The sequence below is a fragment of the Adelges cooleyi genome, unplaced genomic scaffold, assembly GCF_023614345.1.
Source record: "Adelges cooleyi isolate 19-005CV unplaced genomic scaffold, UGA_ACOO_1.1 ACOO_flye_CR_arks_rails_tigmint_CR_PRNA_815, whole genome shotgun sequence".
Classification (NCBI taxonomy): domain Eukaryota; kingdom Metazoa; phylum Arthropoda; class Insecta; order Hemiptera; family Adelgidae; genus Adelges; species Adelges cooleyi.
In genome coordinates this window covers 3,530-21,434 of record NW_026096530.1, presented here as the reverse complement: position 1 = coordinate 21,434, position 17,905 = coordinate 3,530, and the positions used below count along the sequence as shown (strand labels likewise).

Here is a 17,905-nt window from a genome sequence, read left to right as displayed (position 1 = left end):
AATTGTTTATTTTAACTACTATTATTAAGGACACAGGATGAGAATGATATAAAGAGATTAACGATTATTTGTGAAAAAAGGAGATCTTGAATATCAGAATTGGAACAACAAAGGAGATGGATACACCAGGTCAAACTATTCATGTGCAATTGAACACTTGAGGCATCGACTAGACTTAAAATAAACCAATTGCTTCAAAGTAGTCAACAGATAACCATAAAAATGTCCAATATTTGTCCATATGTCGAGAGTACATTTTTTTATATTTATTTAGATAAATAGTATATGATAATTGTGTTATTGTTCATCTACGAAAACGATATAGATAATTAATATAATATTATTAAGATGAAATTATCAAGTTAAGTCTTAACACTTGGTCAGCTTAGGTTAAGTATTTTTCGATGCAAAGGTTAGAATATTTTTTTTTTGGAAACAAACGACGTCTGTACCAAGAAGATTCGTGCGATCCGCAACCGTCATAAGAACCTCTTGTTTAAAAATTAAAACATCATCCACTTGTTCAGTGTTTGAAAAGAATGTGGTCCCACAATGGAATGCATTCACGAATCCGGTACTTTTACTTTTGATAAGCCGTTAAAATAGTTGTAAATGCAAATTTTTAGAAATGAAAAAAATTAATGTCATTCCCAATAAAAACTTCAGTGTAACTATGTTTGTTTATATTGTTTAGTTTCATACCTTGTACTTTGAAATTTGACTCCAAAGTCTTAATGGCTTAAATACCTAATGGCTAATAATAATAGTCCAATTAACATAAATGCGATCTAACTTTGTTTGTTAGCATTTTCCTGTGCTTGATTTATAAATTGCTGGTTTTTTAAATATTAAAAAAAAATCAATGATGGTTAACACATGGTTTCAATAATATTTCCAAATTATAATTATTATTGTTGTACATAAATCATTTACAAAATCTCTACTTATAATATTTTCCGCCAAGCCTTGCTAAGACATAATTTTTTATACATCTAAATTATTGTCTTGTGGTCAATTTTCAAGCTGGGAGACAAAATTACTTGAAATGAAATGCAAAGATTACTTGATAAAAATTATCATTAAAAACACTCAGGATAATTGAACTGGGAATTAAATTTTCAAACTGTGTTTTTTAATTTGAGAGATGCTTTTGTATATTTTATGGAAAGGTTAGGTTAACTGTCCAATCGTTTACCTGATAAGTCAGGCTGAATTCGTGCAGCCAATTTACTAACTTCATTTAGAATTTAAAGCCTAGAATATACATGATACAATGATTCTTTAAGGACAAAATACCCCTTTTTTTAAGTACAATTTAATTTTGTAGTTTTTCTTTTAGAATACATTTTAGTTAGGTTAGGTATTTTACAATATTATAAAATGACTAAATATTTACTTCTTTTACTGTTTTCCGGAGATTTATAAATATTTATAACACTTATATCTGCTAAGTGGTAACGTACATATTTAATTACATTTTTTAAAATGAGAATAATTTGGTGAAAAATGTTGGACAGACATTTTTCTATCGCATTCCACCATATCGTCCTAAGTTTGAAACTTCAGTGACTATAACAATAATTGTCCTTAACTGGTTATAGATCTGTCAAAATGTTCAGAAAACTAGGTTGAAATTATTGTTCTTACATTAAAAGTAAAATAAAATATTTATACACGCCACCGTTTGAATGTTAAAAGTTGACAGAGCTCTGAAAAATATTAAAAGAGGTAGTTATTTGAATGTTGTCTACTATTGTACAATAACATGCACTTAATAGTGTCTCCCACAATAAGAACTACAAAAATTGCAATTATTTTTTAGATGAAACTAAACTGTCTCGTCCTCAATGAATCACCCTGTATGTCAATGTCATTGTAAAGAGTCGAATATTACAATATGTGCAATTATAAAGCTTTTTTTGTTTCTACTATGTGTTAGGTTATATACACTTATTGTATTTTTGTATGTTTGTGTGTGTGTATATTAAGAGGAAGGCATAAAAACCAATATGGTACGGTGTGTTGTATCAATTCACCATTTTTTTTTTTTTTAATAATAAACACTTAAAAAAAGGAGGTAAAAATAAGGTATCGGCCGAATACTAAGTACGTGTTCGTAGGTCAGTTGTGAATAAAAAAAAATCAAACAATAATGTACCATTTTTTTTTTTTTTGTACGAAATGGATACAAATGGAGCCCAGGTATTCCATTGATGGATGCCGGGAACAAGTAGGTATATCGGTTTATACCTAATATTGTAACAGCTGTGTCGGGCCAGCGTAAAAACCTGTTGTGGTCACAGCCTCGGCTCTATACATATTATATGATAATAATAATGCGCATTGTATATCATTGTGTTCCGCATAAACGCCATTCATACGACCTGTATTGTACAGGCCCCGCCGTCACTGTGGGATTTTCGATAAAAAAATAAAAAAAATTCCATTTATAATGTGTGTAATAAAAATAAATAGTACCCGTCCGAGTGACTTTTCGAATATCACACACTCGAACAGGTGACTGGAAATATGTAGAAAATGTCAGGGAAGTAAAATAAATCACCTACCGTATATATTATATATATATATATATACAGAGTGTACAGGGTTATCCAAATGAAATAATATTGTTTCAATATAAATATGTACACGAGCCTTTGACAAGGTCGTTGAATAGCCTGCAAATTACTTAAGTTAAACTATTACTCCACGCAGGAGTTTCGCAAGGGTCAGTCTTAGGGCCAACCCTGTTCTTGTACACCCCAATAATCCGGCCGTCGATTAAGTACCCACTTCGAGTAATGTAGATAAATTTTTTCCCCCTCAAAACCAGTTAAAACTTTCAGTAAATTATACTCAACTTAAGCAAGTTTTCTTCGGTGCGGCTCTAAAACTTTTTTGAAATAATATTATTTGCATGGGACTTTCTTTGGACTATCTGTATGATCAGTAGACGTTGTCAAACCAAACGATTTAACAAAAAACCATTATTTTCCCAGAAGGGATAGACGTTTTTATGTGTACTTAGGCTTTCAAAAATAAAATTTCAAATAAATATCATTATTACCTTCGCAACGGTTTCATTATAAACGTATTGGGTGTCTTTTTATTTTTGTGTAGTCAAAAGCTTTCTAGTCGCTTAAAAAACACAATATGCAAAATAGCAGGCAATAGCCCCCACTAGGTAATAACTGTTGGATTTAAAAAGACATTTTCTAATCGAAAACTATCATTGGAAAAAAATGTCTATACCACGAAATTCGGATTACCCTGTATAAAATATATTGTAGTAATCGATCATAGCCGAAACGTTTTTTTTTTTCACTTATAAATTCGGAAGCTGCGACCGGCTCGAGTATATTATTATTATAATAATAATAACTACTACTAGTAGACACTATAGTAGGTAATATAAAAAATTATATACTCTACACAATACCCGTTTGGTGTCACACAAATCTTAACCGGCGCGGCGTTGTGAGTTTGTCAAGCGATTATAATATTGTTTAACACAAACCGACTACCGACGACCGGTTAGGTCGGATAGAAGTAGGCACGTCAGGCATGTTAATGACATCTCGCTGTGACGCCTTTTTTTTTGAATAGGTACATGTGTGTGTAATATAAAAAATTATATTTTAAAATATAAAAACCAAACTATTATTATAATATTATGGGGATATTATTAATTCGGTACGACGCGAAGCTATTAGTATATTATTATAAAAAAAAAAACCAACGAAAACAAGCACATGTTTGCAATCGAACTTCGTTTACTATACCGTGTATCCCACAGTGCTTAAATTTAATTTCGTTAATTAGTTGGATGTAATGAGATGGGTTGGAGTATGTTGTATTCAAAATAATACCGACTTTTGACATTCTATCAATGAGTACCTAACATATTTTTAAAAAATCAAGCAAGTACGGCAGTTGAGATGGACGAATATTTGGAAAAAAAAACGTTACACACTAATATAGCGAGAAGATCGATATTTGTCTTAGCTTCAATGCCATTGCCCCCAACCAAATGGAGGCCTTCAGCAAATTTTTAGGAAAAAGATAATTATATTAAAAATTATATATTTTGCAGTTTTTTTGATGATTTCTAGATATTTGGAGGCTTAGAGTTGAGACATTTTAAGTTATAAAGTCGTTGAGTTATACTATTCTTTTTATTGAGTATATTTATTTTAAAAATGTGTTTCTGGGATTATAGGGGCCAAATAACAAATCCGGCCCTGGACCAACAGAATATAATATAATGATTATGTATTATTATTATTATTATTGAATAATGACTTTTAACAAATAATTTTATACATTTTATTTTTATCGCCTTTATTAAATCTTTTGGAGAATTCAACTTCAGTCCATAATATATCATATAAATTAATATAAAATACATATTTAAATATTTATAAATAATAATGTCATGAAAAATAATTATAAGAATCAACAGTATTATAAATATATAACAGTTAGTTGTTTGTCACTCTAATTAAATCTTAAATATACATATTTGATTAAACTAAATAATTGTTAAAATAAGAAACAATAATAATGAAATATAAAGTATTTATTTAATTTTTCATAGACTTTACACTACATCATATAAGGACATATCTGACATAAGGTCTTTATATTGAAATGTAGGATTGTCCTACAAAAAGTTTAAAGCGTAGTTGGATGTAGGACAAATCATACAAAATATATAGGACTGTCCTGACCAATGAAGGACGGTTGATAACCCTAAGGTAGACAGAGTTCATGCCCATGCGTTATATTTTTTTGGATTTGGAAAAAAGTCATCAAAAGGTCATTGAGCGTCTCATTTTGGCCCTTCTAATAATTTTTTGTCAGCGTTCTCATTGATGTTCACTCCCAAGTATTTGAAATTTGCTACCTTTTTAAAACTACAATTTTGCACATCCAGCTGTCTTGTTTCACGGTCATGGTGTGCTTTGTTTTTTCCTCGTTACCAATTAATCCAATTTTTTCGGCTTCTTCTCAATCAATTTGCTCGTAGTTCTCTTTAGGTCTTCTTCTTTGTCCGCCATTGTTATTGGATTGTCTTGCCGCTACCGGTTGCTGGTCATTTTTTACTTTCTGGTGCACGCTTTATTGAAAAGGCCTGGTGACGAGGCATCTCCCTGTCTTGAGATTGTCAGGAGTCAGACAATTCAAAGTAGTGGCACTTTGGATTTTCTGACTCCTCCCCACCGCATTTGGTTTTGAATTTCGACCCCTGACAACTCAGTGCTCGAATCTTTCTCGGTATCTCCATTTGGTCCGTTACACTTCGTATAGCCTTTCTCCATTCACCGACTCGTTTGCTGCCATCCTTATTTCCTCTTCCCGGCGAACGTTTGCGAAGGACACCGTCTGCGGTTCGTTGATTGTTGCGCGCTAAACGGTTTAGCGGTTTCTGTTATATTATACGTATTATTGTTATTGTTATTATTAGTGACGAGACGTCAAAAAAAAAAAAATTGACATCTGATATCTCGTGCGAAAATCAACCGGTGAGAGAATAATTTCCGCAAAATCAAACGTGTACCCTAAAGTATACACAGAGCTGTTAGTATCGGGGTCGTTTTTAATTTTCAATTAAATTGTTTTTTTTTCTAAATCTATTCAAACGTTATATTAGGTCATACGACGCCCGTCCCCCATCGGCCCCTAACCCTTTTGCTATTCTAATTTTTGTCGGTAAAACGACAAATGTTTTGTGAAAGGGTCGAACGGCAAGAGCCTCGTCCCAGTGTCTTATGTGAATCCGTTTGACGTGTCACCGACGTTGTAACATTGAATCGTTACTGTTATATTTTAGCTTCGCGGCGTAGCTGCCAAGACAATTGACTGAGAGATGGTGTGTGATACTTTGTTTTTCTTTGTAGCCACGATAATTAGTTTTCCTCGTGGACCGATATACCTGAATATTTAGCACCTCTATGGATCCGACAAAATTTAGTAATTTTATAATATTGTCAACAGAACATATGCAAACGTTTTTTTTTAACAAATAAAACCAACAAAATATTAATTATTTCATGAGATATCAATTGTCGTACATGTAGTAAACGGACCATGTTGTATGCAATTGTTATCCGTTTCAGGTGCATAAAATTATCGAATACATGAATTTATTACACCATTACCGTGCCGAGGGTGCATACATTAAGTCATTAAAACAGCTTATATTTACGCCAACACTGCACGGTTCCTTTCATCAATATGTTTTACTAAAATATTATGCCAAAACGTGGTTTCCTTCAATGGAAACATTGGTTCATTGTCACTATGTAGGTACTATTAACGTGCATACGTTTTTAGGGGGTTGGGGGATCTATCCGATATTAATGATAAACGATTAGATCTAATCCAGATTTGACGATTAAAAGAAAAAGACAAAGTTAGGTGGGAAGTCATTTTTATAATAAAAATTAAGATGTAAAACAAATACATTTTATCCCAGTAATGAACAAGGTAAAGATACATTTTATTTGCTCCAAAACGAATATCCTAAGGAATTAATTCCGGGGTATTTTTTTTATGTACATTATACTATATTTGTATACAGTATATATTATATTATATACATACATACTATAGTCATTACAGGAAGTGACTTGTAACCTGCTCCAGAACTTGTTCCGAACACTTGTTTGGTAATATAATAATATAATTTTATTAACGTCCATCGACAATATTTGTTATTTATTGATATATAAAGAATCATCCATTTTTAAATACATAGTATTTTCTTAGTTACTATTATTTTAGAAATACAAAAATGTTTTATGATTATTAATGTTTGTCCAAAACACGTGACAGCGATTGTTTTATAAAATTCCATTAATATTATTTTAGTCTACGTGTATATTTAAAGGGTTGTAAAATAAAATGCCACTTTGACACATTTTGTTTAATATCAAGTCGTTAATACATAATAATTAAACAAGATAATATCTCCGTAAGTATTCCAGTGCAAATAATATTTTAATGAGTCCTGATTATAACTTTTCCCTCCTCACTATATGCGAATCCCAAATCGTTGAACCATTTTTCAAAGGTCTCATTAACGTAATCATCGATTTCTTTTGCTACACATTGCAACATAGTCATTTCCCGCGGTATCAGGTTCTTGTCCTTTGCATACACATAATCTTTCGTAATATTTTTTACAGTCCGTTTTCTCGGAGTTATGTTTCTAGGGGTATTACAATGCTTGTCGTTAAACCAATGAATGTGTTTTTTATACACATCCTTGATATACTGACCTATGGTATTTATTTCAAGGTCGACCTCGTCCACGTTGGCACCGCTTTCCGACAATTTTGACAAAGTTCTCGACCGTAAACTTAAAGTATAATCGGTCAATTTTTGCATGCCTGGTATTATATACTTATGTTTGGTTTCCGGACTAAGCGAGGCCATAAATGCCAACGTGTCCGTCATGCGTTGAAGTATCGGTGACATGGTGTAGAGTTTGGTCATTAGCAAATCAAAACAATCGTAGTATCTTCGAAATAAGTCGGATGGACTTCTAGTGTCTTGGCAAACCCATATTAACAGAAACATGAGATTCTTGTAATTTAAAATAATCCTTTCATATCTACACATAAGCACAACCCAGATATCTAAGTGTCTTTCTAGGACGTTAAATTCGTCGACCGGCTACCGGTTCGACGATACGGCTTTGAGTATTTCGGACATGGGATCCAAGATTTCTTTTCTATCTTTTTTTTAAATTTTAATGTCATCTATGCACCGCCATCCTGAATGATGCACCAACATGTTTAATTTATTAGCGATTTCCGATTTTTGTATGTCGTTCATAATATCCGTGTCAACGCGCGTAGAACAAAGTACAGCGATCCAAACTAGTATTGAAATAAACTTTTGCAAATGCATTATCGTAGCGTCAAAAGAAAAAACAAAACACAGTAGTACTATTCGATTAAAATGTTCAACTAGAGAATACAGTGCTCTAACATTTGATTACAGTTTGTATTCATTTTATTTTTATTTGTAACACGTGCCCAGACTATTTGTCAATAATATTCAAGTCACACACTTGATTTATGCGATACGTCTCACAATAATATTCAACACGTGTGAATTACAACGCGTGTAAAATTAAACAACGACTTTTTTGTCTGTAGTGTGACAAACGCGAATATGGTCAGGAAAACGGCAATCGGCATTGATCTGGGAATGACCTACTCCTGCGTGGGAGTGTGGCACAACGGCAAAGTGGAGATCATCGCCATTGACCAAGGCAACAGAACCACCGCCAGTTGTGTGGCGTTCACAGGCACCGTACGGTTGATCGGCGACGTTGCCAAAAACCAAGCGGCCATGAACCCCAACAATACGGTGTTCGACGCCAAGAGACTGATCAGCTGGCGTTTCGACAATGAGAAAACCCAGGCGGACATGAAGCACTGGCCTTTCAACGTGATCAATGATTGCGGTAAACCGAAAATCCAAGTAGAGTTCAAAGGCGAACGCAAGGTATTCGCTCCGGAGGAGATCAGTTCCATGGTATTGAGCAAAATGAAAGAGACCGTCGCAGCTTATTTGGGCGAGAGCGTTACGGACGCGGTGATCACGGTGCCGGCTTATTTCAACGACTCCCAACGGCAAGCCACAAAGAACGCCGGTATCATAGCCGGCCTGAACGTCATGAGGATAATCAACGGGCCGACGGTGGCCGCTCTGGCTTACGGTCTAGACAAAAAAGGGAGAACAGAACGTGCTGATTTTTGACTTAGACGGCGTGTCAGTGGTGGAAATCATTGACGAGGGCTCGATATTTAAAGTGAAATCCACCACCGGTGACACTCATCTAGGAGGCGAAGATTTTGACAACAGACTGGTTTCGCATTTGGCCGAAGAGTTCTAGAGAAAATTCAAATAGGACGTCAAGAGTAATCTGAAAGCACTTCGACGCCTGAGAACAGCTGCCAAAAGAGACAAGCGTACTCTGTCGTCCAGTTCGGAAGTAACAACAGAAATCGACGCCCTCATGGAAGGTATCGATTTCTACACGAGAGTATCTCGGGCGAGGTTCGAAGAACTTGGCCGACACTAAACTAGACAAGGGAGCCATACACTACGTGGTAGTATTGGTCGGTGGATCCACCAGAATACCCAAGATCCAGAACCTATTACAAAACTATTTCTGCGGTTAGTCCCTTAACCAATCCATCAATCCCGACGAAGCAGTAGCATACGGCGCCGCCATTCTCCGTCGGGACACCAGCTCTGCGATCCCAGACGTTTTGCTGCTCGACGTCACTCCGCTGTCGTTAGGAATTGAAACGGCTGGTGGCGTTATGACCAAGATCGCGAAAAGGAACATTACCATTCCGTGTAAGGAGACTCAGACGATCACTATTAATGCGGACAACCAACTGGCAGTGACTATTCAAGTGTTGGTGAAGGTGAGAGAGCAATGACCAAAGACAACAACCTATTAGGAACGATCGACCTAACCGGAATACCTCCGGTGCCTAGAGGGGTGCTAAAAATCGATGTGACTTTCGATTTGGACGCTCATGGTATTCAGAACGTTTCGGCCAAAGACAACCGCTTCGGACGTTCGAACAACATCGTCATCAAGAACGACAAGGAACGGTTGTCTCAAGCGGAAATCGATCGTATGCTCAATGAGGCCGAGCAGTACAAAAAAGGCGACGAAAGACAAAGGGTGAAGATCGCCGCTAAGAACCAATTGGAAAGTTACGTTTTTGGCGTTGAACAAGCTTTAGTATCAAGTTTATTTGAATACCAACACAATAATATTAAAATTATTGCTGATATAATTTAAGTTAACGTGCACACAATACCTAGAGGCTATAAACTATTATGTCTGTACTTATAGGTTAGAAATATTATTGTGTAATGTATACTCTTCCAATTCGTTAAAAAAAATTAGTGATAAAGCGTATAATAAATTAATAATTTATTGGGTATCTCTTATAGTATGTTATAGGTAATTAGTATTACCTAATCTAATTATCTTAAGTATAAATGAAATCGAAAAAAAAATTGAAATTACATATTATACAGACTACAGCTAATATGTATGTATGTTTATTGAGTGAAAAGAACTGGGTCTAACACATGGAATTTTTATAGTAAGTAATACAATTTAGTTGTAACCCACAAGTAAAATGTAAAAATGTACAGTTTATAGTTAATTTATAAGCACACTCTTAATCTGATGTTAAAATATAAATAAAAGAAAAATACCCCTATATCTCCGAAGAGCTATGACATTATAAACATTTATATAATATTTTTAATTAGTTCCGATTGTAACTTTTCCCTCCCTATATGCGAATCCCAAATCGTCGAACCATTTTCTCATGGTCTCATTGACGTAATCGTCGATTTCTTTTTCTACATATTGCAATATAGTCATTTCCTCCGGTATCATATTCCTATCCCTTGCATACACATAATCTTCCGCAAAATTTAGTACAGTCCATTTTGTGTTTCTCGGTGTTATGCAATGATTGAAGGTAAACCAATAAATGTTTTTCTTATACACACCCGTGATATAATCACCTATGGATTTTATTTCAAGGTCGACCACGTCTATGTTGGTACCGCGATCCCATAATTTCGACAAGGTCCTCGGCCGTAAACTTAAAGTATAACTGGTCAATTTTTGCATGCCTGGTATTAAATACTTATGTTTCGTTTCCGGACCAAGCGAAGCCATAAATTCCATCGCGTCCGTCATGCGTTGAAGCATCGGTGACATGCTGTAGAGTTTGATCATTAGCAAATCAAAACTATCGTAGTATCTTCGATACGAGTGGGGCGCATCTTTTTCTTCTTGGCAAAACTGTATTAAAACATTTATGAGATTTTTGTAACTTAAAACTATATCGCCGTACTTACACATGAGCACTGTCGAGATCTCCATGTGTCTTTCCAGGACGTTGGATTCGTTGACCGGCTCCGGTGCGACGATATGGCTTCGAGTATTTCGGAAATGGGATCCACCAATTCTTTATGTTTTTTTTTTAAGATTTGAACGTTGTCCATATGCCGCCATCCTGAATGGTGCACCAACATGTTCAATTTATTAACGAGCTCCGATATTTGTGATTCACTCAAAATATCCGAATCAACGCGTGTAGAACAAAGTACAGCGAGCCAAACTAATATTGAAATCAACGTTAGCGAATGCATGATCGTAGGGTCGAAAGAAAAAACAAAATACAGTGGTACTCCAGTTTAAAATATCAACTAAACAGTTCAGTGCTTAAACATTCGATTACAGTTTGTATTAGTTTGATTTTTATTTGAAACACGTGCCCAGACTATTTGTCAATAACATTCGCTTCGCGACTTTGTAAATTACACGTGTCTATAATTATTTTTAAAAAATCCATCTAACAGCTGAATTGAACAGATGTTTCGTCTAGACAATGTTTTTTGTTTGCTCTATAACATCAAAACGATTTCTTTAATCATAACATACCTAAATATCGATGAGAAATATACAAAAGAAGTTACTTTTTTATTCGAAAATAAGAAAACCACTATTGATTTTCCAATTCGTAGTGATAGCGAGCTTAAGAGGGCACCGCAATTTTCTTTGAACGCATAATATGTCTATTTTAAGAAGAATAACAGTTCTAGCTCAACTCATGAATAAATTATAGATTAAAATTTTATCTACACATTCACTTGGGTGATTTTTTATTAAATGCTTTCTAGTTCAAGTTTAAACTATGGAAAAGTTTAGCTAAGAATTTTATTTACGGGGTACCGTTTTTAGTGCATTTTTCCCCCTTTTTTCATTTGTTTTAAAAAATATATATTAAAATTAGATATCAAAAATATAAAAAGCCAACCCATAGATATATTCTTCTTTATACATTTTGAACATTTAGTAATTTTACTATTAATACTGGCCTCACATACTTGTGCCTGGCAAAGCAGTTTTGAGACGAAAACAATTAGTACTTTATCCTGTAGAAATAACTGTGATAAATGTGTCATTTTTTTGAGAAAAAGAACACTAGTGAATAGTTTTAGCTCAACCCATGAATCAATCATGTACAAAGAGTTTATCCATATACATATATAGGCGGTTTCTGATCAAAGATTTTCCAATTTGGGATTTGGGTAAGCCTTTACAACTACATTATAAACTCCACGAAAATGTTAACAATAGTTATAAAGATAATTACCTATAAGCTAAGCTAATAAAGCTAACTATTTGACTTTATTGTCTAGTTAAACGTGACGTGATAATAACATTTTTATTCAGTATCAGTATTTCATAATTATAATAATTTTTGTCACGGTTTTTCAAAAATATGGCCAAAAAATGGACAAATGAAGCATCTATCTTTATGTTTGTTAGTGTACAGTTGTACTATTCAATAAAACATTATAACTAAAAAATACAGTGCTCAAAAGTATATTGCAACTAGGTATTAATTTAATTTGTTTTTGATACACGTGCCAAAACGATTTACTAATTATTATTAGTAAATCGTTTTGGCGTCACAATAATGATAATAATATTTGCGTCACAACATATGATTTATACGCAGCTTTCTGTTTTTTTATTAATTTAACTGCACGCGCGTCAATCATTATTTAAAGCTGGGAAATGATTTCGTTATTACGATGATTTTATTATTTCTGTAACAAAAAACATGTATGTTGGTTATTAAATACATTAAAAGAAGGCATTTTTCCAATTCGTATTTTTAAAAAGCTTAAGAGAGAAACGCGGCATACCACTATGTTTTCAGAACGCAAAAACGTCTAGTTCATATTAAACATTTAATGAGAAAGTCATATATACGAAAAGGTTTAGTACTGTATAATATCACAACTTTTGATCATTTTTTTTATATTTACTGTATAAGCAAAAGATTACCCAAAATAAGTATAAGATAAAATTGACAACCGATGTTAAATTTAAAATAAGAGATACGAAAACTTATAATTTTAAATGTTATTTTAATGAAATTTTAAAAATTAACTTTTAAAAAAAATTTTGTTTAAACTGTAAACTATTTAAGCTTTTTTTTTTTAAAATACAGAACCAATGAGGGGGAACTGTTTTCCGCATGACTTCCCCTCAAACTATTTAAGCTAATTACACTTGCTGTTCCAATATTATATTATTCATTATCCATCTAATTAAGTGTAAAAGGCCATATATATGGGGTTGATTTATCAGTTTTTCATAAAAAATTATGATTTATTACAGTCATTCACATAATTGAAAATTAAGATTCATTGATCCTATTTTTTTGGAACATGAACCACAACCAGGTGGTTCTGTTCTGAACTCGGTTATAGTCTCAGAAATGTTCTGGTACGTTATCAGCTTGTTTCGTACGTGTCGAACAATATCTATAATATATTTTAAATACAACTGTTCTCTTATTAAATTGTCCAATGCTGAATTCAGAACTCATAAAGAATTTTTTGTTGATTGAACAGATAATTCTTGGATAAAAGTTCTATTTTTAGTAAAAAATATTAGTAAATAAATATTTACTAAAGTCATTAATAAAAAAAAAATAACGACTGTCATAATTAGTAAGAACGAAATATATATTTTATTTCATTTATGAACAAGACACAATATTTTATTTGCTGCAGAATAGATATCTTAAGTAACGAATTCTATAGTATTTGTTTCGAAACGACTAATACAGGGAGTCATGAATAAACCTGTTCCAGACCTTGTTCCGAACTTATGATTGGTAATATAGTAGTATAATTTTATGAACTTTTCTTGACTTAATTAATTATTTATTGATGTACAAAGATTTATTATTTTTAAATACATTGTATTTTCTTAGCTACTATTATTTTAGAAATACAAACATAATTTATGGTTATTAATGTGTGCCTAAAACATGTGACGGCGGTTTTTTTTTACTATTATTTTAGTCTACGTGCATATTTAAAATGTTGTAAAATAAAATGCCACGTTGACACATTTTGTTTGACATCAAGTCGTTAATACATAATCGTTTTACACAAGAATATCTACACAAGTTGGACGTACACAACATTATATCGATTAATCTACACGGTATTTTGGTGCTTAAAATATTTTAATTAGTCCCGATTGTAACTTTTCCATCCTCGCCATATGCGAATCCCAAATCGTAGAACCATTTTCTCATGGTCTCATTAACGTAATTGTCGATTTCTTTTTCCACATATTGCATCATGGTCATTTCCCGCGGTATCAGATTCTTGTCCCTTGCATACTCATAATCTTTCGCAATATTTAGTACAGTCTTTTTTCGCAGAGTTATGTTTCTCGGAGTATTACAATGCTTGAAGGTAAAACAAGAAATTTTTGTTCTATAAACATTCTTGATATACTGACCTATGGTATTTATTTCAAGGTCGACCTCGTCCACGTTGATACCTGATCGTTCCGACAATTTCGACAAGGTTCTCGGCCGCAAACTTAAAGTATAATCAGCGAATTTTTGCATGCCTGGTATCATATACTTATGTTTCGTTTCCGGACCAAGCGAGGACATCAATTCCAACGTGTCGGTCATGCGTTGAAGTATCGGTGACATATCGGTGTAGAGTTTGGTCATTAGCAAATCAAAACAATCGTAATAACTTCGAAACGAGTCGGATGGACGTCTAGTGTCTTGGCAAACCCGTATTAACAGTAATATGAGATTCTTGTAATTTAAAATAATCTCTTCATACCTACACATGAGCACAAACCAGATATCCAAGTGTCTTTCCAGGACGTTGGATTCGTCGACTGGCTCCCGGTTCGACGATATGGCTTCGAGTATTTCGGACACAGGATCCAAGTATTCTTTTTGTTTGTATTTTTTAATTTTAATGTCGTCCATGAACCGCCATCCCGAATGATGCACCAACATGTTTAGTTTATTAGCGAACTCCGATTTTCGTATGTCGTTCATAATATCCGTGTCAACGCGCGTAGAACAAAGTACAGCGATCCAAACTAGTATTGAAATCAACGTTTGTGAATGCATTATCGTAGCGTCAAAAGAAAAAACAAAACACAGTGTTTCTATTCGATTCTAAATTTCAACTAAATAATACAGTGATCTAAAATTCGATTAAAATTTATATTAATTTAATTTGTTTTTGATACACGTGCCAAAACGATTTGCCAATTATATTAGCGTCACACGCTTGATTTATACGCAACTTTCTGATTGTTCATTAATTTAAACGCACACATGTCAAAGTTTAATTTAAAAAACTTATTTGTCATCTAAGCTGGGAAATAATTTCGTTGTTATGAAATTTTATTTTTTAAACAAAAACATGTTTTGTAAATACAGACCGATTTTGTTGATCATAACATACATTGAAAGAAGGTACTTTTTCAATTCGCATTTCTATAATGCTTAAGAGGGAAACACGACATACCACTATGTTTTCAGACCGCAAAAACGTCTCTTCTTTGAGAACAGAGTAAAGGTTTAACTTAACCCACAAGTAAATCGTGTTTTAAGAGTTAAGATATTCCCATGGGCGGTTTCTGATTAAATGTAAATTAATTTATGATGTATATGTGTTGTGGGAAAGATTTACATCTACATTATAAACAATTACCACTTTGGATGTACCAACATTATCGAACGCCTTGGAAATAACATCAAAAACGGCCCCAGCATGTTAGTGTTTTTTCAAAAGGAGTACTTATATGTTACGTTATGCGAAAAAGTTGTTTTACTGTTCAATGATTTGATCTAAACTAAAATTTATTTTTGGTATAGTATCTATGCTATTCCAATAATTTAGCAGTATTATATGTGTAACTTTTTCAAATATTTTTGTTGAGTACGATAGCAGACTTTTCGGTCTATAAGTATGTGGATTAGTTTTATTCTTTCCAGGTTTTTTTTATAAGTATTACTGTTGCTATTTTCTAATTGAGTGAGAAGTGTCTAGTTCATATTAAACATTTAATAAGAAAGTCAAATAGACGAATGTTTTCGTAAGTAAAATTTGGAGTACTGTAACAAATTTCGAAAAAAATGTTTTCTATATTATTTTTATATTCACTGTATAAGCAACAAAATTACTCTAAATCAAGTAAAGGTTAAACTTGACAACTGATCTTACATTTGAAATCAGAGATACAAAAACATTAGTTTTAAATCTGTTTTAATGACATTTGAAAAGATAAATTTTAAAACTATTTTAGTTTAGATGTGTAGCGATAAGCCAATAATACGTTTATAAAGATAATAAACTATATTAACTAATTAATCTAATCAAGTAAAAAAGCCATTTTTTTAAGGGGGATTGATTTTTCACATTTAATTTTTATCACAGTTATTCACAAAATGGCAAACTATGATTCCTTTTTCCTTAATTTTTTTTGGAACATGAACCACAATAAGGGTGTTTTGTCGCTAAACTCGGTTATAGTCTCAGGAATGTTGTGGTACTTTTTCAGCGCGTTCCGTACGTGTCATAAAATATCTATAATGTATTTTAAAAAAAATGTTTTTTTCTCTTATCAAATTCTCCAATGCTGAATAATTCAGACCTCATATATGTCTCATATAGGTATTTTCGTTGATTGAAACATAACAGAAAATTATTGGTTAAAAGACCTACTTTTAGTATATAATCTGGTATATAATATATTATATACTTACTATAGACAAGAAACAATATTTTATTTGCTCCAGAACAAATATCTTGAGGAAAGAATTCCGGGGTATTTGTTTTGGAACAATTACTACAGGAAGTTTTTCCAGATCTTGTTCCGAACCTTTGTTTGGTATTATTATTTATAATATAATTTTGTAGTGTACCGACAATATATGTTATTTATTGATATATTCATAAACTTTTAAATACATTTTTCTTAGCTACTATTATTTGAAAAATACTATAATGTTTTATGATTATTAATGTTTGTCTAAGATTTGTGACAGCGAATTTTGTATTACATTTTTATTACTATTGTTTCAGTATATGTTAAAGGTTGTAAAATAAAATGCCACATTGACAAATTTTGTTTGACATCAAGACGTTAATGCATAATTGATTTAAACAAGAATATCTACAAAAGTTGGATATACACAACGATATGTCGAATTATCTACACAGCATATCGATATTTCGATGCTAATAATATATTAATTAGTACCGATTGTAACTTTTCCATCCACGCCATATGTGAATCCCAAATCGTTGAACCATTTTCCCATGGTCTCATTAACGTAATCATCGATTTCTTTTTCTATATATTGCAACATAGTCATTTCCTGCGGTATCAAATTCTTGTCCTTTGCATACATATAATCTTCCGTAAAATTGAATACAGTCCACTTTGTGTTTCTCTTAGTGTTGCAATGATTGAAGGCAAACCAATAAATGTTTTTTTTATACACATCCGTGATATATTCACCTATGGTATTTATTTCAAGGTCAACCACATTCACGCTGGCACCGCGATCCCACAATTTCGACAAGGTTCTCGGCCGTAAACTTAAAGTATAATCGGTCAATTTTTGCATGCCTGGTATTATATACTTATGTTTCAAATCCGGACCTAGCGAGGACATGAATTCCAACGCGTCCGTCATGCGTTGGAGCATCGGTGACATGCTGTAGAGTTTGGACATTAGCGAATCAAAACTATCGTAATAACTTCGAAATGAGTCGGATGGACTTCTTGCGTCTTGGCAAATCCTTATTAGAAGAATTATGAGGTACTTGTAATTAAAAATAATCTCGTTATACCTACACATGAGCACAAACCAGATATCCAAGTGTCTTTCCAGAACGTTGGATTCGTCGACCGGCTCCCGGTTCAACGATACGGCTTCGAGTATTTCGGATATGGGATCCAAGATTTCTTTGCGATGTTTCT

General features: G+C 33.0%; 1 pseudogene; it reads left to right on the top strand.

Moving 5' to 3' along the window:
• Window positions 1-8,184: 8,184 nt before the first annotated feature.
• Window positions 8,185-17,679, top strand: LOC126846020 (heat shock protein 70 A1-like; annotated as a pseudogene).
• The last annotated feature ends 226 nt before the right edge of the window (window positions 17,680-17,905 follow it).